Below are 23,205 nucleotides of genomic sequence, written 5' to 3'. Positions count from 1 at the left end.
AGGGAGGGTCATGTCTCCCCCTCCTTCCTGTGCAATAAATATTTAACAACATGGGCATTTTCAGTGTCCTGGGGCAGTCCTTTGAGCTAACAATTAACATAGGAGAGACACCCTCTCAGTTGTTGTTTCAGCATCTCTTTCTGCAGGCTCACAAAAGTATTCTGGTTGATGTTTGGCAATTTCAGAGTCAGAAGGATTTGAGCTAGCCAAAAGGACTAGATTATTATTACTACATTCTTAATGTCAGCATAGATTCTATAGGCTCTGGCAGAAGTGATGAAGACAACAGGCCTGCCCTGTGCTTCAGATCTGACTGTTACACAAATGTAATCCTTAACAGTGTCCATCAGTTAAACTAAATAAATATATACAATATATCTATGTATGCATATAGATATAATGAAGCATCTCTTGTTTATTAACCCTGAACTACAAAAAATTTTGCAAACACATAATGATGTCTGTTGCCTTAGCAGAAGTTGCAGTAACTTTATTTACTTAGCATTACTTTTTTGGATGGCCATCTTGGCTGTTGTAAGTGACATCAGACTGAGGGAGAAAGTTTCCAAACTGAGACAACCTCTGCCAAAACTGAAAGAATTCTGTTATTGTTAAACTCTACATGTAACTCTCGAACTGCAGTGCTGTGTTTTGGGAAACACTGATCAACTGGGACCCAGAAACAGGCAACAAAAAGACTTTGCTGGCTCCAAATGGCAAATTCCCTTCTCTGAAAGGGCAAAATGAAAGGAGGTAAGATTCCTCCTTCCTTATGCACTTCTAAATATGCAGTTTCCTATTTGGAAGGATTTATCAGCTAGGTAAGACTTATATGTCTTGCAAATGTTCAAACTAGAAATAAAAAAAAGAGAGGAATAAGATCAGTGTGGCTAGTAAGAATGAGAGTGATGCTAGAGCATACCATCCAACTTTAATTATAGTTTGCAATTTACTGTAAATAACCTTATGATATTTTCCTAGTTTAGGGGAAATTCTTCAAACTTTTGCTCAACTAACTTCCATGGGAATTCATGTGAATAACGACTTTGAGAATCAAGATATGGAAATAATTATTCTCTCTCAACAAGCTGGATAGCTTGTCAGCTATCAGTACTACCACAGATTTCTGCATGTACTGAGCTGGGCCAACCCCTGAGAAATGAAGCTACATTAAGCTGATTTGCTTGTCTTCCATCCCAAGGACTGTACACTTCTAAAAAGTACAACGTTCATGTCTAGACCTGGCAAGGACTGACAAAATAACTCACCTTTCTTCTTTTATCCCCCTCTTCTTGTTCCGATCAATATCCTAGGTGTGTTGTTCATTCGTTCTTTTTGGTGTCTGCTGTTGTCACTTCTTTGAATAAAAATCTACAAAGAAAATACCTCCCTACTTGATAATTTTTTCCAATAAATGCTCATTTGCTTCTGTTGGTCACTTCTGTTTATTTAAGGAATTACCAGGGTGTTGTAAAGGATAATTGGGAGTCTGGGGAAATATAATGTGTAATGATGAAGTTGTCCACTCTGAGGTCCGAACAATGTAGACTTTGCTGCTGGCACTGTGCTAATTGGTAGGGCCATGCTTCACAGGCAAATAGAAGAGGACAGGTGGTGAGCACAGCAGTTCTGCGGGGTTTGCAGGGCATCTGTGCTCACAGTCTTGCCTTCAAGGGCATACAAATTCACATGCAGATAGTCAAGAAACAGACACGTATAATAAAAAATAAAGCCAGAATGTAATTAAATAATAAAACATGACAAACAGTGCATTTCTAGGGAATTACAGCATGCCTTGGGTGGAGCTATAAGGCATGAGGCCAAAAGTTGGATGTCTTTAATCATCCAGGAGGCACAGAAAGCTCCTGATGCTGACAGTGCTAGAGAAAGGAAGAGTGGGATGGTGTGGGCAGTCTTTCTGCATATAGTTTAGAAACCAAGTTTGATTTTATACTATTTGGGCATGGAGTTGTCTGTATCTCCTGCTTGCTTTTTGCTGTGTATGGCCTCAATTGGTTAACCTACAAAGACTGCAGAATGATGCTGATGCATCAAACCAGATAGTTCAGCACCCAAGTACATCTAATGAGTGGAGCAGGAAGTCTTGTCCTGGATCAAGTCAGTTTTTTCCAGCCCCTGTGCCTGGACTGGGATTTCCATGAGTAAACCTCAAGAGCAATGAGAGCAGCTGCTAACTCTGGTATGGGGAACAGGGAGAATGAGAGGATCCCTGGAGTGCTGTAAGCTGGACTGCCGAGGGGTCTGTGCTGAGGCTAAGGCTGGGGAGACTTGAGGTGATGTGGCTGGGGAGACTTGAGGTGATGTGTCTGGGGTAACAGACATTTGTGACCATGGGCTTGGCCAGAGAGGCCCAGAGGGTGAGTTGGAAGCCAGAGTTGCATTTTTCAGTGAGGAGGGACAAATGATGAGCAAGACCATTTCAGTGCTTTTCAGTGTGGATGATTAACATAAACTCTGATACCACTACGTGTCCTGATGGCTACTGCTGTACGTCTGTACAGGGGCTGTGAGATTTCAAGGAGCTGTGGGTGGAATGACTAGTTTCTTCCTCTTCATGGTCATCTTCTCCAAGTGTCTTTTCTAAGGATCTGAAGCTTTATCCAAGAGGTAGGAATGAGGCAATGTTTGCAGGTGCAGAGTTTTTCATGCCTTGTGTTCTTCCTGTTATTTTCTGTCATTTGCCTGGAGAGATAGCAGAAGTGAGCAGACATAAGGCTTCTGCTGAGAACTGCAGCTGGCAACAGGATGTTGTCTCTCAGTGAGAGAAAGAAGCCAAACCCAGTGCTCTTGCTGCAGTGACAGCTCCCAGGAGGGTGGAGAGTAACAGGCTCTTGGAGAAGAGGTCTTGTGAGGTGGGAGCCTTTGTGTCATGATGGTAATAAAGCCTTCAGAGACAGAACATGCTGATTCACAGAAATTGAGACTGTTTGTGGGAAAGGGTTGGCTTTCACAAATATCTTGACTTGAAAACTATGGTGGAAATAAAATTTTGGAACTGTCATAATGTTTTGGTAATTTCTAACTGAATGGCTTTCTCATTCGAAATTACTTTTTGTTTTGAAAATTAAACTTAATAGCATATTTAAGAAGTTGCATTGAAAAGATATGTTTTGAAATTGTCAAAGCAAAATGCTGACCTTGAACTCCAGGGCTTTTTTCTTTGCCTCATGTCTTCAGCTTTGAAAATTGCAATAATTTAAAACTTTCCTCCGACTTTGAAGTGGGATATCGATATCTAGAAAACTGTTTACAGGGAATTGTTTCTCCCTCTGCTTAACATAATGAACTGTGCCACTTCAACATGGAGTAGCTCCATTTAAAACCAACAAATTTCTAATAAATTCACTTAAAAAAAGAAATGTAACAATTCTATTGCTACAAAGCCACCTTTTACTGTCACAATTAGTCTCCCACAAGTACAAGCAGGTTTTCTGATTTTAGGCTTAAAATGTTTACTGGTGATTGTAATGCACTCAAAAGCAACCAAATACAGATGGTTAAGTTTGAACAATGTTTTTCTCACACAGTATTTAAGGTTCAAGAAAGTCATAAAACAAAGAAGTCCCAATTCAGTACTGTGCAGCATGTCCTGCTGATGTGTTTATTTCTGTTGCCTGGATTTTAATCACTGAGATGTGCTCACTTCAAATGTGATGCTAAACATTGCCTGTTATTATAATGCATTTCCCAGGAAAGTGCATTCTGACTAGCATGCAAAGTGGAGGAGAAAAGCATAGGGGGATTATTATTTCTTTTTTTAAAGCGTGGCCTTAAGAAAAACAATGGTTCATTCTTTCAAGCCCTGTATCCTGAGTCCTATTTATACTGTTACCAGTTTGGCAAAGGGAAAGGGGCTTCCAAGTGAGTGTGAATTATGGTTGTACCTACAGGCTTGCAGTACCAGGGGGCCATGCTCAAAGTGTCAACTCAGCTCCTCACAACTCACTATCATACTTTCTGCCCACACTGTGCCAGGAAGCTTCATGGCGTGGCTCACAGCCTTATCAATGTGCTTAGTCAACCTTGCAGGGCCCAACTCCCAGTGCCCATCTGCTCTGTGTGGACATTAAAGACACCACTATGCTTTTTTCCTGAGTGTAGTGGTTTGTTGCAGAGTTCTTGACTATAATTATGTCCCACAGTAACCATTGTGCAGCAAGACATGAGTCAGTCATTGACTTTCAGTCCAGCAGTGGTTGTGTTTTGGTGGTGATGGAGATTTCTGGGGCAGTGAGTGAGTTATACAGTGAAGCCCCGATACTGACGTCATTAGGGCAGCTGGGCTCACTGGTTTAGCTTGTGTGATAGAAATGCTTCTCATCACAGTGATGCCCAGGTGACATAAGGTGTATAGAGATATGATTGCTGGGTTTTTTGGTTTGTTTGTTTTGGCTTATTTATTTATTTATATTTATTTATTTATATTTATTTATTTGTAACATTCTTGGCACTTTTATAGTACTATACATTGGTAAAATATATTATATTAAAGTGATGGTGTATGGTGAAGGTGGGTGGAAAGTAAAACAGAATAGCTGTGGTGAAAAGGTAGCAGCTTTTCAGTTTGCCTGTATTACTAAAACCAAGACAAAATAATTTTTTTTCACTAGGACTGTCTCGAACCTCAGCATCAGGTCTGGCTCAGTCAAGCATGAAAACTGTTCATCCTGTGACTCTCCCCACTTTTAGTGCCTTTCAACTATTTTTTACCTGGGAAACCTTATGACAGCAGTATCTTGCAACATAAAACATTATTGCCCTACTCTGTGTGCTTGGGATTTTATCATTATAGCAGAACACCAAAAGCAGCAGGTTAGCAGATTTGCTGCTGAGCTGGTTGGGTGCCTCTGTGTCATTAGTCCATGTTACATGTGCTACTGAAGCCCGGCACTCACTGCTTAGCGTGGAGGCACAGAGACAGAAAAGAAGCACTGCTGGCAGCCATCATCAGCTAATTTTTTTTGTCTGTGATTTCAGGATGTTTAAGACACAACAGAGCTTTTTTCTCATTAGTGAGGGTGAGTATGCAGAAAACAGATCTCATGAAGTCCTGTGCCACCCTGTTCCATCTTCATTTCAACATCACCCGCTCCCACCTTGTCTGAAAAGTTATACACTCTACTGGATGCCTTGGGAAGACGGATTGTTTTCATTTGCAGAGAGGTTTGCAGCAGAGCACTTTTAAAATGACATTGTAAGAAATTGCTACAGTGGAAGACCTGATCTGACTTTTATTTATATAAAAAGAGATCAGGGTTAGGATTTCTAGTTGGAAGAAGCCCATGATTTTACTAGGACATGGAGGCTCATTCTTCTCTCTTGGCATGCCATGCTCTCTGCAATCTATCTGAGAGGCAATAAAGGAGGTAATAAAGTGGCAATCAAAAACAACGCTTCAGTAGTCCTGAGCCACAGTTTGTGGGATCTCATTTGGAACTTATTTACCTAACCCCCTCCCACACATCTGTCTGTCTTAGACACCTACAGGAGTCGTCTCTTTGGAGGGCTGGAGGCTGTCAGAAGATTAAATTTATTTCTTACATCAATCTGGAAGACTTTTTTGTTGGGAAGAGGAAATGCAGAGAGGTAAGGGTATATGGGCACTGCAGGTATGGAGTAAAGAGACAGCAGTAATGACTCTGGATCCAGGAGCAATGCATTTCCATCAGTGCCATATTGTACCCGGTTAACTGACCCTGCTAAGAAGAATTTGGTATTTGGAAGCAGAGCTGCTCACCTCATAGTACGTCTGAGCAAATAGTTCAGAACAAAGTTGATGTATTATCTTTTATTGGCAGGCATACAATAAAAACAAGATATGTATAAGCTAATTATAATTTGTTCACATTCATTATTTTACATATTTTAAAAATCTGTCTTTCACAGATCTTTGTATGTTGATTATGAACCATTCTGTAAACATCATCAGTCTTCTTGGTTCCTTATTTGCAGTTAGGTATGAGGACTTTCTGACCATGTTTCTGATCTAACTGCAACAAGTTCACAGTGTGGCTGGTTTTCATAATCCTGTGTGGATAGATCGGATGCTTTCTCTTATTCATAAGGATGGCAAGAATCACATATACTTTCTGCAGGTTTTCATGCCAGTAGAGACTGACCTGCATGTGACAGAAAAAGGCTGAAGAGAGGTATGAATGATCTTAAAATTCAAAATTATATGGACAGAAGAGGCTTCTTTATCAGTTTCCTCTGTTTTACATTACTGCTCTGGAAGTACTTTTCATTTCCTCTCTCTGTATTTTTGCACATATCTTCTCTTGGGCAGGAACGTGTGTAAAGGGTAGAGCTGAATAGAGCTGAACAGCTAGCAATAGAATTCTATGTTTTTTATACACATGGTAGCCTTCTGTCTCTGGAGACTAATAGATTTAAGGTCCCAGGCTAATTGTTACATGCATAACTGTTGGTAAACTGGGACAAAATTGGCCATGATTATGAACCTATGCAGAGCATTTTCTTTAGTTTTCAGTCTTCCAGAGTAAGGGTGGAATTCTGCATTCCCTGCTGAAGCAAAGTCCCACTGTGCAGCTGAGTCAAAGTAATGGACGGTTGCCTGAATGAAGACTGCAGTATTTAGAAAGAGAGGGCCAAGCAGATTTTCTTCTCTTTATTAGTTTTCTTCCTTGCTGTGGTATTTCAGCACATCCCAATCTTAATACATTTCTCTTTGTAGCATACTTTGGGATGGAGGAAAATGTTCTCTCTCCAAATCTGCCTATAGGGAATTGACATGGGGAGAAGTGAAAAATTTTAAACCATTCTGTTTTCCAGTGGTACAGGTGGGTCCTTACTCAGGTAGCTGAACATTTTTAAATATGCCCCTAGAGGTGTCTGTCTGAAAACCAGCGACGTGGCAGAGCAGGGACTTGAACCCGCCCTGGTGTCCCAGATGCTTAGCTAGTGCTGTAAATGCTGGCTTATACTTCCTGTCCTAACACTGTACTTAGTCCTGTCACTGCTGCCTTTGATTTAGAAGGGCCGCTCTGAATAGAAAGACTGTACTCAGTGTGAGTAATGGTGGTGAAATTTGTCTTTTTAGTAGTTGATTTTTAAGGCTGAAAAATCTGGCATATTCACAAACTGTGAATCAGTGCATCCAACTACAGATGTTATCCTCTGGAAACTGAGGATCTCATACCCAGACGTACTGCTGTCGAAGTACAGAAATGCTATCTGAACATGATTCCTGTTTCTATGACATCCAGAAGATAGCTGCTTTCTCTTTGTAGAAGCAAAAGATCAGAGAAGGCAAAAAGCAAACTAGAGTAACACAAAGGAAGGGGAAAAAAATGTGTTCAAAAGACCTCTGTCTCTCCCCAGCTTCCTGCTCCCTCCCCCTGCCCCCTGCCTCCTCTTCCTTCTGTCTCTAAGGGTTAAATATGCAGAGGGAAAAAATTGCTAGACTTTATGTCTGTGCTTGGTGGGAACTATTAAATTACAGCTGGATGTTTTTAATTATGCCACACATAAATGCCTGAACACAACAGCGTTTTAATCCAAATGTGAGCCTCATTTATGTGTGTTCTGTGTTTGCTCTGAAATGCACTGGCTGGCACTTGTTTGTGGTGGCCCCTTTGTGGCGTTGTAACAGTGTGTGGGGTTTTTCCCTCCCCCCCCCCTTTTTTTTTTTCCCAAGTGTGAGGATGGGAGCTAGTGCTGGCGAGGGGGAAAGGAAATGGGTAATAAAACAGAGAGCTAAGCGGCTCACTGGAGCCAGCGATGCTGGGATCTGGTTAATTGCTCCAAAATGAAAAAGATTCGGGGGTTTTCATGAAATCCCATAGGTGCATTTGCCAAGCCTCAAATATTAGATTGAATTACAGTTTCTAATTCCTCCCCCCCTTTACCCACAGCCATGTGTCTTATTTCTTCCTAAAGCTTGTCCACTTTTCAGAGCAATGAATGTAAGAGAGAAGCAAAGTAAGGAATGCCTGCCTGCTTGTTTTGCATCTTCCCCACTTATGTCTTTTCCTAATCCTACCTTTTATTAAAAAACAAGAAATTTCTCTCTCTTTCCTCCGGAGTATCCTGATGTGTTTGTGGATTTGAGGTTGAAATGTTGCCTATATATTCTGCCTTGCAAAGGGCTGCGGGGAGGGCGTATGAGGAAGACTGTCTCTGTCCCATGTTTTCCACACCCACACACTAGCTAAGCATAATATAATCCTTTTCTGCATAGCCACCAAGACTTGTTTTTTTAAAGGGGCTTTGACCTGTCCCTCTCATTTTCAGAAATAATTTTACATTGGCAGTTAGTTGTGCCAGCATTTTTACTATCCCACAAAGGGATTTCAGCACCTGATTTGTGGGGACTTCACTGGGAAATGATGTCAGTGGTGTGGCTCAGAGGAGTAGCTGTCTCTGAGATCAAATCCTTAAATGGTAGGATTGGCACCCACAAAACTGAAGCTGGAGCTGAGACTCTCCTGTGTATAAATTATATCCACAAATCAAGATGCAAACCCCTCTTCTGACAGTTATTGTGTTTTGTTAACCAGTGAACAATGTATATTTTCTTAGTCTGGATGTTTCAAGATTACAAAAAGTGCACCTTGGTTCTTAGGCTCATATCTGATCCAAGTGTTCTTCTCCTCTTATGAGGAACTGGAAATCTTCCCTCCTTCTTCCACCCTGGAGCTGGGAAGGCCCTCTGAGTCACCTAGCTCTGTCCCAGCCTTGGAACGGGTCTTTCTGCTGGAAATTTCTCTGCCTTGTTTTTCTTAGCTGATTGCTCTGGTGCTCTCAGCATCCCCCCCCCCCCCCCGCCCCCAGCAGATAATTCTTATGCACTTCTTCTGCAGGGACTTTTTTCTTTTTTTTTTTTTTTTTTTTGCTTTTTGCTTTGTTTCAGCTTTCTTTTTGTGTTTTGGTTAGAGATGTTTTTGCATGCCAGCCTCAATTGACTGGTTCAGTCCCTCTGTCCTCCTGAAAGTTGTTTTTTCCTACATTCCTGTGTTATTTCTCACCTTCCTCACATCACTTATTGGTGGAGGCTCCCCTGGATATGAATGTGTGAAATATCCCTTCCAAATTATGCATGCACATTCACAATTAAATATAAATTCCTACTTTCAATCTGCTGTGATTATTTTAAATAATTAAAAATTAAGAGCTCCATTTCCCACTCAAAGGCAAGAAGGATTTAGGCCACCGTTTAGCTGGCAATGTTTAGCTGGCTCCTCATGCAGCCTCTGCCATTAGGCACTAGTCTGGGCTGCCCAGCTTAAAGAGAGCAGAGCAACTAAGGGCATGCTCGAGTAAAGCATGCTTTGATACTTCTGCTGTTTCCTTGTACGTGATCTCATGATGCATTGCTGTGGGGAGATCTAACTGTTCTGCCAACTCATTTTCAAGAACTGTTTTCAAAGAGAATGGTTTTAAATTGCTCACTTGGGGGGTCATTTATTGTCTTTTTTTTTTTTTTAGTGCTGGTTCCTCAGGCATTTGAGGGTGAAATCTCTATTGTTCACCCCACCTCCAGAATGATCAGAAATCATGGATTTTTATTTAGCCACCCACTGTCTTTTGACCTGAATACTTCAATTTTTCTTTCCCACCCAGTCCCTTCCTAATGTTAGCCACAGTCTTCCCATCTTGCTCTCACCCTGTAGGGTAAGGAAATGTGGTTTCATCCATGAATGACATTAATGCCATTGTGTGAATCATTAGTGGATCCAGCATCACAAGCCCTAGGGGATCAAATACTTGCAAACCACTAGAGAGAAATTCTAATATCTAATACGTGGCAGGAATCATCCTAGCTCGAAGAAAACAAAACAACCCTATTTAATACCCAGAGAAGGTCACGGTGCTTAGAGAGAGCAGAAGGCCTTGTGTAATAGCCTCGAGGGGCCCAGAGGCAACCATCCTGCTTCTCCCTTCTGTCTGCATTCCCTCTCATCTCCCCTCTTCCCCAGGCGGCTCCCTCTCCAAACAGCTAACCAGATCCTTCCCACTTGTGGCACATAACGGCAGTATTTGAAGCCCTGACTAGGCTGTTGCCTTGTTCTTCCTCAAAACAAACAAACAAAAAGTCAAGACGAAGCATGACTAACTCAGGAAAAAAAAAAATAATGAAGACAGAAACTGAGCTTTTGTGGTGGGGCAGAAGAGAAGCTGAACACCTGCTGTTCTGCTGTGGTGTTATCCCAATTGCCCTGGAGGTTGCTGTTAGTTCTGCCTTTGCAGGCCTTTGTGCCAGTGTTTCTGCTTTGTCTTAGCCCTTGGTAGAAGACAGCACGAGAGCATGAGGGTTGTCTCACATCCCAAGGAAGTGTTTAAGATGTAACCTTGTGGTTGCTTGCTGGCACCTCTGATGATCCCAACACTTCAGTAGGTGTTCAAAAGCTGATTTACCTTTTTTTTTTTGTGTGTATGTGTGTAATGACAGGCACTTGCATTTGAAAATTTTGGCCAAACATCCTCTGGGATGTAAATACACAAGGTATATTTGGCTGTTGGCTCCTGCAGTATGCATTACCTGTGTAAGAACAGGAATACTGTGCAAAAGCAGAGAAAGCAGATGGAAGTGCTCTGTTATGCATAACAGGACACAGATTTCCCTTAATGACCTCATCCTGCTAAACTTGAAAAGAAAAGTCAAAGGTACTGCAAACTCTTTCTCTGTGGAAACACTTATTCCCAAGTATCAGACATCAATACTTGATTCCCTGCAAAAATTAGGTTATTAATAAATTTAGTAATCTAAGTAATTAATTAGCAAAGGTAGATCATCTGTGGTGCAAGTGGCAAGCCTAGAGATGTGTAGAACATCTTAAAATAGCTGTTGAAATATTTGTGTAAAGTTACATTTTTAATTTCTCTTCTATTATGAACTATGAATGAAAGTATTGGACTTTGGAAATTTCCAGTCCCAGAGGGGGGTGGTGGGACCAGAACTGAAGGGATCGTTAGTTAGTTTTATCAAGTATACAGAGCAAGTTTGAAACAATTTGAAATCAGCTAGGTTGGTTTTAACCGTGTCTGGGTTTGAAACTCTTTACAAATTAAACCTGATTGTTTGTATAGGAGTTCTTACACTCCATCTCAAAAGCTAGCAGAGATGAAAAAGCAATGGAGAGTGGAAATGTTAAAGTCAGTATTCTGAGAAATATCAGGTAACACTGAATTTTCAAACTCTTCGATACTGACATCTATAAACAGAGATTCAGAAAGCTTACTTTTTGAAGCTCATTACTGTAGTGAACTTGTTAGTTCTCTGGCAGCTATGAAGGTTTAGCCACCAATGATGTCAGACTCAGAATTAAAAGTATGTGTGGAACAGATAAGATAAAAGGTGCCTTTTTCCTTCTTTGAACATTAAGAGTTTTCTGGTTGTAGTTTCTTGAACTTGTTGAAGTTAATACATGATAACACAACCTATTTTGGGATGGGGAAAAATAATCCTTTAGGCATGACAACAACAACAAAACACCAAAGAGAAGACCTTCTATCCTAAGTACATGTAAGATTGATTTTCTGTGTGTGTGATTAAATGTCTTAATTTATTAAGCAAAGACTTACTGAAAAAAGGAAAATTAGAAAAATAATGCTTAATCCATGCATACAGCTACTACAATGTCTGTTTGAATAATGGATCTTTTTCTGCACATCAGTGTTACTACAAGACTGGAAAAGCATCAAAGGAATATTCTGCTTGCTGGATGAGCCTTAGGAAGTTAAGTACTGAGAGGAGGCTAGGTTATGCTTTCTCAAACTGTGAAAGAGATAAAAATAGGGCTGAAGATGGCTGTATAAGGTGATATATAGGTACAAGCCCTCACTGGTGAAATTTCTGATCTGGATTAGCAATGTTCCTTTATTTAGGAAGAATGTGGAAGCACAGTGATACTTTAAAAATTGAACTAGATACTGTTCCTAACTGGAGACCTTTTCTAAATATCACATCTTTTGTTATTTCTACAGAAACTTACATGAGCTATGGTATAAGTACTGAAAATATAAATAGTAGCCAAGACATTTTTAAGTGACAGCTTTTACTAACAAGGTACAACAAACAGATTACAAGGTATATGAGCATTCCTTATCAAGCAGAAGCTCATATGATAGCTGAATAGTTTCATGATTTCTAAACAGCTGTTTAAATCAGTGGACTTAAAGCAATTCCTGTCAAAATCAGAGGGAATGTTACCAGTGGAAACAGAATTAAGCCCTAAAGAGATCATTTTTTCAGCACCTTTGAAACTTTTCATCTGCCACCATTGGAGCCAGTGGAAAGGATTTCATTGACTTTGGCACATAAAGGGATGTTGGCTGTGTAACCCAAGATATCTTGTGTGTGCCAAAGCATAAACGAAATTTAGAATGAGACCAGCTTTGCTGTAATGGTGATGATATAATACTCAAGAGCAAACAACTAATAACCTCGTCTTAAAACAAGAATCCATCATGAATGCTCTGAGACCAAAGGGAAAATTTGCCTCTGGCCTCTGGGATTCCCTGCTGGGCAATAAAAAGAGGAGCTATATCATGCAGAAAATGATGAGGAAAGAGGAAAAGCCCTCAGGAGAAAAAAGCCTGTTTCCTTTCCCCTCCTTGTCTCCTGGCATAAGCTCTATTTACCCCTTGTGTATGATTCCACTGAGAAAAACCAGTTCATGATAGAACAAACTGAGAAAGTGCTAGTTCAGGCAGCTTCTTCTTTTCTTTCATGGATTAATGGCAACTAAAAATGAAAGGATTATTTAAGGCCATTTGGGCAATATTAAGTACTGCCTATTGTGTGAGTCTAGGATCACATATAGCCTGGAAACCAAAGACAGCAAACCACATTAGGTTAGTGTAGGTGGACACCTAGGTTATGAAACAGGAAGTTCTTGGATTTGCTTGTCAGTAGTTAGAGAATTGCCTGTTCTGAAGAAAGAAATTAAATAAATGGTGGTTTTCAGTCAGCCTTTCTGAAATCCCAGAAGAACAGCCATGTTACCCAACTCTCCAGAAAACAGTCTTAGTGACCATTCTCACAGATCATTTTTTATTTGGACTTCTGCTGAAGATACAGGAAGTCAAAGTTCAATCAAGTTCACTATTCAGCTTTCTTTATCAAATCAATTCTGCTGTGTTTCCCTGTGGGTGAAATACAAACAGTTTTCAGGCCTTTGGTGAGAAACACATTTCATAGACTGGCAGGACCTGGGGGAAATAAGAACTTACGTGAGTGTACCCTGGGGTGTATCCATCTCTGTCTGTGCTGGGACAAGAGCTGCCATTTGAGTATCTAATTTTGGATTTTGCTTCTCTCTGTATCAGCTAAAGGTTCTAACTGCTCTGCTTCTCTAGTTCTGGAGCAGTACAGGTGTGCAGGTGTCCCTTCATATTTGCTGTGTGAAAACTAAATTGGAGAAATGAGCTTTATATTAACTTGCCGAAGGGAAATACATGCTTATTCTGTTATCACACAGATGTGAGTTGCATGGAGAGAGGCTTGCTGTCACACCTCTCCATGTTCTTAGATTAATTATCTGACAATTTGATTATGTGCAAATAGGTTTACATCCATGGGCATTCATGGATGTAAAGAGCAGGGACATGAAAGTGCATATCTCCAATGTAAAGCAGTGTAAACATCCCTGAAACACCATCAAATGAGCTGGCTAGCAAAGCTCTGTGGGGTGGGGGATGAGGAAAAGGACTCGGGGCTGGTTGGCTTTGGTGTCATACAGTACTGACATGACTACTCCTTGTAGGGTCTGAGCTAGCGATGGTGTGGGATCCTTTGTCAGAATGAGGCTGTCAAAAATTTGCTTGCAACTAGATCTGGAAATCTCCTTGCATTAGATGCTATGTTGTATGAACTGACATTTGTTTGGAGGAGTTGAGTGAAAGGATTTTCACTCAGAACTTCCAATTTCAACATATGTGGGTTTCGGGAGGCCAGAGGTCTTGTTTACCCATTAGAGGAAGAAGCTTCACTGATACTGTCTGGAGAATGACTAAAGGAAATTAAACACAAAAATAATTAGCAGAAAGCTACTATGTTTTGTTTGTTCTTGAGCAAGTGTGTTGTTAGATAGCCTTCATCCCAAATTGTGCTAATTCTGTGCTCCATGTGCACCCCTGTGCTTCAGGAACCTGGTTGCCAGTGACCATATGTAAGAACTTTCATTAGGGATGGACATTACACAGTGTTGGACTTCTTGCACAGACTAGGTATTCATTACTGATGTAAAGATAAGGGCCAAATCACAGATTGTTCCCAAATGAATTGGCCATATTACATTATGTGTTGTCCAGTTACAGCTCTGGGTTCTTGAGAATTTAGAACTGATCTTGTAAAAGGTACACAGAAATTATTTAAACCAATAGTGGGGAATGGGAAGAACATACCTCTGCACAAAGAATACTTTGTGCCTTCCCACCCATTTCTTTGTGCCTGGGAAACCATTACTCTTCTTTCTCCCTTGTTTGTTACAGTTTTGGATGTCTTACTGCATTGATATTTCCTATTCTGGATATTTTGAGTCTTATTAACAGCAGAAAAAATGGTTGAATGATAATTTCTATTATTTTCATGTACAGATGTTGGTGGAAAGTTCCTGATGTTTAGATAGTAGTAATTTAAAAAGCCTCTGAATTCCAGGATGAGGCTTTTCAAATGGGCCCAGGCTCACTTTCCCCTTTTATCTAACCTTTATTCTTTCAGACTAGAAATTCTTTCCTATGTGTTAAGGAGTGATTGGTTTTCTTCCCAGTCTGGATCTACAGCAATCTCCTGGGTTATTTTGTCTAAGGTTGTTGTAAAGAGAAGCAAGAACTTTTGTTCCCCTTCTCTCATATAGAAGTGAGGGTCTTGTTCTTGTTGTCTTTCCTTTGAGCAGTGGGGAGGAGAAATTCCTTCCTGACAGCTGAAAGGACAAACAATTCAGAAATATAAACATTAAAGGAGGTGGGGGGATGTCATTCTTATATCACACTGGTGTAAATCAGCAGCAAGGTCAAAGTAATATACATTGCATCACTTAATGGGAAATCTACTTGTCCCCATGCACATCTTTTCTCATAGGAGTTGGACTCAATTATGTCCCAAATTCTTGTTGGACTGGTGTTCTCATGGCAGAGTATTTTTTGGAAGAAAACAGGCCAAAGTGAAGCAGGTCTCACAAGCAGCAGGAGACACAGCATAATGTAACATAGAACAAGCAGCAGGAGACACAGAGACAAATGCTGTGGGAGAGCCCTACCCCCAAGTCTGACCATAGGAACACCAGACCCAAGTCTGTGGTGTCTTTACAAGTGGGTGTATTGCAAAAGGGATAAACATTCAACTGGCTATGCCTAACATTATGCTAGCACTATCTATAATATACCCTGAAAACTCCAATAACAAATTTTGACTGGATTTATGAGTTGCAGGACAGGAGCCAAGTTAGCTCTTGCTCCGTCTTGAAGTGTTTGGAGCGATCTCATCTTTATATGTCTCGGATTTTGTTTTTTCTGACTTGGTTTCTTTGTATCTTCAATAGCTTTTATCAAACTGTAACACTGACATTCTTTCTCTAACTTGGCTTAGGATCAGAAAAGGGGCTCTTACACATACGTGTTTTATCTAATGGGCTTTTTCTTTTAATTTCTTCTTCAATTAACAGAGATTCTCTAGTCTTTAAATTTTTCAATTACCTTTTTCCTGCCTGGTTTGAAAGTGCTTGGCTTCCATTTTTCAGAATAATTAATAACTTTTCAATTCATTTGGTAGCTGTGATAGCACTTGCCATCTGCCATGACACACGCATGCACTCAGCCACCCACTCATCAACTCACCCATGCACATACAAATGGGATCTTTAAAAGGGGCCATAGCATGTCCACGGAGGTAAATCTGATAAACCACTTACAAAAGAGGCCACCTAACCTCTCAGTTTTTTGTAACTTTGATCATTCCCCCTGCAGAATATTTCTGTCTGTGTCAACATGGAAAGTTTCAACAAAGTTGGTTTAACCCTTATCAAGAAGGGGGCAGAGGGTAATAATAAGTAATTTTGGCCTATGACAGTATTATTTCCTCATGCTTTGTCTCTGTCTGTTTTTGTTTCTTTGTCTCTAACCAATTTTTTTCCTGAGAGATCATACATTTTCGTATGTCTTAAAAGTCTACACAAATCTAACTGACTTAAGAGCAAATTATCTTTATACCTGTTCCTTGATCACATCAGATGTCTGCTGCTAATGTTCCTGAATGTTCTTCATACAGATCATGCAGCTGGCCATGGTTCACTTAAAGTTTACAACATTAGCTAAGGCTGATCTATATTAAAGGTGGTTTAAAATACTGTTTAAAATACTGTTAGAACCATGATACATCTTTGGATTTGCCAGAGACTTCATATCTGACAGATGTCAAAGTGACCCCATAGGGAAGATTACGTGTAATTTCTGTAGACATAAACCTCATTAACACATTGTTTCTAGAAGATGTGTGAATATTACTGCCACACTTAATGATGTTTTTTGTTTTTAATTTTAGTCATTAGCAACTTCTTCACTAAAAGCAATGACTATGCCCTATGATAAGATTATTATACACCCACTTTCTCCATATTTTTATTGGGCATTTTTCTGTTGGCTGAAATAAAATTAATGAGAATTTTTTAAAGATACATGGTAATTTGATGCTTTCAGATATGAATTAAAGACATAATTAAGGTTTAGACACTCTGAAGATGTGTATCCTCACTGAAATGACATGGACCTGTTGCAGCAAGTCCAGAGGAGGGACATGAAGATGATCAGAGGGCTGGAGCACCTTTCCTGTAAGGAAAGGCTGAAGGAACTGGGGTTGATCAGCCTGGAGAAGAGAAGGCTCCTGGGAGACCTTTTTGCAGCCTTTCAGGATCTAAAGGGGGCTTTGCAAGAGAGCTGGAGAGTGTTGTGAAACAGATGTTTTAAGGTTGCTCAAAAAATCATCAGCAAAGGTATCAGCAAAAGCAGGTGTACTATAAAGGCAACAGCACAACAGAGTTTGTGGCAAGGTTCACTATACTACCTACTAAACAGTTAAAATATACTGAGAAAAAATACGCAAAAAACCTAAAATCAATATTAGTCTGGACTGAAACAAACGCAAGACCATCTATGCAGAGGCTGTGGTTGTGGGGGGGAGTAGGTGAGACAAAAGGACAGAAGGTATAAGGACAAAGAGGGATATGGCCCAAAGGCCTGGCAACACTTAACTTACAACTTAAATTAACTTACCTTAACAGCACTTAACAGCATTGACTTAACACTTATTAACTTAACAATTTAACTTGGATCCATATATACTGCAACAGTAACTTACTTATAAATGTAAAGTACTTAAGAACTTAAGAAAGTTGAATCCCTAGCATATTTGATACAGCAGATGCACACAGACATAAAGAGTCTTAACAAGGTAGCTGTGAAAAATTTCCCTCAAGGTCTGTGAAATACTGACTTTGAATATTTTTGCATTCTTCTCAATGGGCGAAGGATTGAGTCTGGAGGAGTGAGATATCAGCCCAGGATCCATCAGTTGGTGATCCTCCAAGAAACAGCAAAAGTGGAGGTTGCTAACTCTGAGAGGCACCCCAGATAATGTTTCTGATAAGCTTGGAGGAGCTCAGCCCAGGTGTTGTCAAGGCCGAGGCCTGATGAGCATTTCACAGATCATAGTGTGGTCTGTGGGGCAGGGTGGGGATGCACCACCACAGAGAGGAGCTTTTCACAGGTGATAGGACAAGGGAGAATGGCTTTAAACTGAAAGAGGATTGGTTTAGATGGGATAGTAGGAAAAAATTCTTCACTGTGAGAGTGAGACACAGGTTGCCCAGAGAACTTGTGGACGCCTCCCCTGGGAGTGTTGAAGACCAGGCTGAATGGGGCTTTGAGCAACACAGTCTAGTGGAAGGTGTCCCTGTCCATGGCAGGGGTGTTGGAACAAGATGATCTTTAAGATCCCTCCCAACCCAAACCATTCTATGATTCTATGATTCAAATGATATCTTTTTGTATCATATTATTCATTATATGTCATAGGTAATTATATTTACAAGTAATTTAATTCAGCATGAGTGCTCATCTCTGTTTCTTTTTTTCTGGAGCAAATTTTTTGCCAAGCAATAACACTTTCTATTGTAGCACCTTATAACTGCAAGTGGGTTTTTTTTGGTAAATATAAATGGTGTATCTGTAGAGAATACGTGTATATCCAACAAAAGCCAAACCAAACCAAAGTGTGTGATGTAAATATGTATGTACACAGCACATGTGTATGATATACGTGTGATTTATTATAGTATGTAGCTCTGCATATTGTACCAGGGCAAGGAGGAGAAAGCTCCTGGCAATTCCATTCCTGATTCACCATTGCATTGTGATTGCTTTGGCCATGCAAAGTAATTGTAAACCTGGCTTTACTGGGCAGTTAAAGTGGGTTTACAGCTGTCTTGTGTCAAGAAACTGAGTGAAGCAGCCAATGAATTCAGCACAGAATTCCTGCTATTTTGGTGTGGTGGAAGCTGCTCCACAGGTGGCCTTTCCAGTGAGCATCTCACTGAGAATGGAGCTGAGTGATAGTTGGAGCAATTTCTTTTTCCACAGCCCAATACAATGAGATCCTTTGAGACTTCCAGTGAACTTCAGCATGTCCAAATTTGATTGTTAGAGCAGTCCTGCTTGTTTATAAGTCTAATCTTACTGAGAGGGAGCGAATACCACCACCCTGTCTCTCTCCACTCTGCACAGAGCCGCGTGGGCTGCAGTAGGTTTCACTGCTGGGGTGGCTGCTTTGCCATGACACCTCCCAAAGTATCTGCAACATACTTGCAATACAGAACAGGGCTGTGGAGCAAAACAGGTAGAAATACCTCTGCCCACAATGCTTTTCAGCATCTGTTTCTGAAGAGCAGCGTTTTTCCTTCTGAAGGGTAGTGCTAGAGGGCAATTGGTCCTTTTGTGCCTGATAACTCTTCCTTTGTCTTGTTCAGCTGTTCCTTCATCAATGCTGCCAAAGAAAGGCTGAGCTGTACTACAACTCAGCCTGGAGTGTCCAAGCTCTCAACTCCTGTGAAAAAAAGTTGATGCTTTTTTTTTTTAAGAAATAAAAGAGGGGAAAAAATTACCTAAAATATAATAAATAGATACAAAATAAAAATACACACAAAAGACGCTCTGCACACAATAGCTGGAAAGCAGAAGTGCAGCAGTCTTTTCCTCTGTCAGTGGGTCAGTGTGTTCTGTAAGCACTTCCATCCTGTCGGGTCCCTGGTTGGTCTCCACCTGCTAGCCGGCTCACTCCAGAGGCAGCGCTGACCTGGCCGCTCCCTCATTTCGCTGGCGCCAGCGGCTTGATGGGCCTTGCACTTTGATTATTTGTGTTAACAGTTAATTTAGCACCATGGACACGTGTGCCAAAGCTGCCTCCACTTCCTGCAGCCTTCCAACAAATGGGACTTTTATGAGATGCCTTTCACAGCTCCCCCGCCTCCTCCAGCTCAACTCCTTTGCCTCTCTTCTCCCCCACCCCTCCCCTGCTTTCCCTCCCCACCCCGCCGTCTCAATCTCAGCTGTAATCTTTTCTACATCTTGCAGGAAAAGAGCTATTTCTGGCAGCTCTGTCTCTAACACTCGCCCCACTCAAACTGATTTAATGGAGATTTATAGATGCGAGGCTATGCAGCTCTGAGGCGCTTTCCTGAAAAGTTTTTCTGTGCCTGTGTTACGTATGGAATATATTTATTTAATATTTGATGTTGCATCTACACTGTCAACTGTTTGCATGACATATTCCACATACTTTTTTTTTTCCCCCCAAGAATTCCAGTGAAATCTTGTTACACAGCACATTTCTGGTCCAATTCATCACAGCTGCTAACTTTACCAAGCTAAAATCTGACACCCAGGTCCAATTTCATAAATCTTTGTGATAACACTGACTCTCGTCTAAGGCAATATGTATTTTGGCTCACAGCTACAAATAAATCCTATCGTAAGTACCTTCTTCCTAGTATGCAGCATGCTGCAATGGTCCAAAAAAAAGCAGCTTCTGTAAGAAGTTGCGGAGAAGGGAGACTATTATAATTTATCATGATTTTCCAAGTAAGCTCTCTGCTATCTTAAGAAATTATGTTCTCTAAAAATAAATGGAACTGTAGTTGTATGTAACACCAAAACTGCTGTTTTTGCTGTTAGTCCAGCTTTGATTGATGCAGGAAAACCCAAGCTGGTATGTAGGGGGTTATATGTTTACAGCCCAATACACACAACATGTTCATTCTGTTTCACTCTTTTCTAAGTGTCCAAGTGCTAAAATTAGCATTAAATATTCAAAACACAGCCAGATAAACAAAAGGAAGTGTATTGTTAAAACTCCCATTTCATCTTCGTTATTGGAGGGTGCTTTGCATGAGTGCTCAAGAGGGTATGTGCTAGTCCTGGGACACCTCCGGGACTCCTGCAGCAGGCACACATCCCATCCAGTCCCTCGCAGCCTCCATGTGAGACCTGGCTTTTGTGTGGACTTTCAGCCTGAGGGATTATTTTACTTGACACCTTTCCCATCCTTGAGTGCTGACACACATGGACGGTCCCCTGTCTGCTTACAGGGGCAGGAACCGGAGCATCCCCATCCTGCCAAGTGCTCCAGGTGGCTGCATTTCTGATGGCTTCAGGTGTAGGAGTCTCCTGATCTGAGCTGTTTACAGGAGCTGGGGCATAAAGCTTTTTCTCAGTGTCTCCTCTGAGTGACAATCCTTTTCCTTTGTTAATGAAATGGGATGAGCTAAGTGTAACCTGTGAAGAGGTCGAGCACAAATCCTGTACTCTCCTCATCTTCAAAACAAGCACTGTGCGAGCCATGATCCTGCCTGCTCTCCTGCCTCCTGCTTGTTTAACAAATGGTATTTCGAAATAATGCCATAGTGTATTTTTAAATATCAAATTTTGCTGTGTTTTGAAATTGCAGCTTCCCTTTGGTTGAAAAGGTTTTATCCCTGTGTTTAACGTTTTGTTATTATGGTCTCTGCTAAATTCCAGGACAGCACATTTTGGAGGTTGCTGGTGAATATCTTTTGCTTAAGCTGAGGCAGGTACTTTCCTCATGGATTTTTTTTTTGTGACACCAAGGGAAAAAAAGTTGGAAGAATACAGATATTACCATTTTGGATCAGACCAGTTGTGCCTTGAGACCACTGTTTTGCTGTGAGAGTAGCTAATCCTGGATGACAGGCTTTTTACAAATTAAACATACTTTGAGAATGATTATTCTGTGTAAGGGTAGCAGCACTGAAAATTAAATGGGTTTTCCAGGCTGTGCTATTGTATGGCACGTTGCTTTAGACTTTTTGGGAATTTACATTTGTTCTGGTCAGTTATGGGGTTTTACAAAAGACCTAGGAAGTGTTGAAACTGTAAGATCGTGTTGGACCAAGTGTTGCAGTAACATAGTGTTTCAACACTGTGTACGTCATGAACCTGTAATTTCAACACTTTCTAAAGAGTCACCAGAGTGTCTCAGGCTGAACTATAACATAACTAAGTGCTCCCGCGTGAACACTCAACTACCTTTCCCCCCTTCCCCCCCCCCGGAAAATATAATTTGAAATACCATTTGGCTGACATTAAAGAGTTTAAAATTGTTTTATTAATAATGAAGGAAAGTCAAAGTAAAGGATTACTGTAAATAGAGAAACTTGCTGACTCAAGGGGTAGCGGGAATGAGTCCTTCTGCTGGATAAATACAATGGACTAGAGTTGCAGTTTTAATTATGGATTCACTTGTGAGGGACAAAGCTCAATTTTTACAAGCCATCTGTGGTTATGCTTCTGCCTTATGTCATTGCACATTGGTTCTGATATCAAATGTTAAACTCCTGCAAATGAATCTGGCTGGATCTCCCTCAGGCTCAGCCAGAGTGGGGAAGAGAGATGGAGCACAGCTTTGAACACAGTTTCAAGCAACCTAGCTGCCCTGTAAAGTCCACAACAGACAAGACTTACATTTTCTGGCACATGTTCTGTTTCACTAGCCTCCCTCCTCAAAGCTTCCAGAACAAGCACCCAGGATGCAACCTCCCTTTAAAAGACATTTTAATAACACTGGAGAAGCCAGAGCTTCCACAGCTGCAAGAGTGAGAATGGACAAGATCACTTTGCCTTGTAGACATGGTGGCTTTGTTTCCTTAACTGGCAGCCTGTCCGTTGAGTGACCTGATACTCCCATTCAGTGAAAAAATTCCTTGGTCCTAATACAACAGTTTTTGTGCACCGATTCAAAGTATTTTGCAAAGGTTGAGCAACATCCCTTTATGAGGTTGAGAAAATGAGGTACAGACCAAAGTGATTGCTGGAAGTCCCCGATGAGGGCAGCAGAGGACGGAGCCCCAGTAGCCAAGTTGTTACTCAGTAGCATATTCACTTGAGACACTGTGTCTATGGCACTCAGCTTCCCACCATCCTGTAATGCAGGGCGAGCAAGTGTGAGTTCTTGATGCAAAAGCTTTGTTTTGCACTTTTCCTTATGTGTTTGACGAACTTCTACCTCACTTCAGTAACCTTTCAGAAGCATCCTCCTCCATCTTATAACCCTTGATATTCCCTCAAGATCTAAATGACCAACATTTTCTCCAAGTAAAACATTTTTCTCTCTTCGTATTTATGAGATGAATTGGGAAACTTCCTGTACCATCCCTGGGAAACTGGACAGCAAGCAAGACAGGAACTCCTGCATTAACACAGCTTGTATTAAACATGCACTGGTGTGACTGTATCTGAGGGTGGGAGAAAAAGAACTACTGGGAATAGCCAGGATTTCTCCTTGTTGCAGGCAATGCTGCTGAGAAAGCACAAACCAGCCACAGTGGTGAAGTCATGCAAATGCAATGCTCCCAAAGGCCACAGGAATTGTGGAAAGATTTGTGTAAATATCTCATGCATTCTTGTGCTCTAAGGTTTATGGAAACAAAAACCACAGTCACAGAGCCAATGCCACATTTGCTTGTCCCTTCCCCCTTCTGTTTCTTCTCTGCAGAAAGGTTGTAGAACAGATTATGAGCAGACAAAACCCAGAATTTTTTCTCTTTTTATTTTTACTAGTAATATGAAAAAAAATGGAAAAGATGGTGAGCATAAACAAGGTTAAGCAGGGTACGAGAGAAAGGATGGCTGATTTGTGAGTACCACGTGAACTTCTTT

At 40.9% G+C, this 23,205-nt stretch overlaps 1 long non-coding RNA gene across 1 annotated transcript in view; it reads left to right on the top strand.

Annotated features, from left to right (window-relative positions):
• Window positions 1-2,533: 2,533 nt before the first annotated feature.
• LOC135417240 (uncharacterized) overlaps window positions 2,534-23,205 on the top strand; it is a 35,115-nt gene continuing 14,443 nt past the window's right edge. The window contains exon 1 of the long non-coding RNA XR_010431983.1: window positions 2,534-2,628. This is a non-coding gene — a long non-coding RNA (uncharacterized LOC135417240). The remainder of the gene's footprint in view (window positions 2,629-23,205) is intronic.

This window comes from Pseudopipra pipra, chromosome 1, assembly GCF_036250125.1.
Source record: "Pseudopipra pipra isolate bDixPip1 chromosome 1, bDixPip1.hap1, whole genome shotgun sequence".
In the NCBI taxonomy this organism is placed as follows: domain Eukaryota; kingdom Metazoa; phylum Chordata; class Aves; order Passeriformes; family Pipridae; genus Pseudopipra; species Pseudopipra pipra.
Note: the sequence above shows the minus strand (reverse complement) of the source record. Positions and strands in the feature narration are given on the sequence as shown.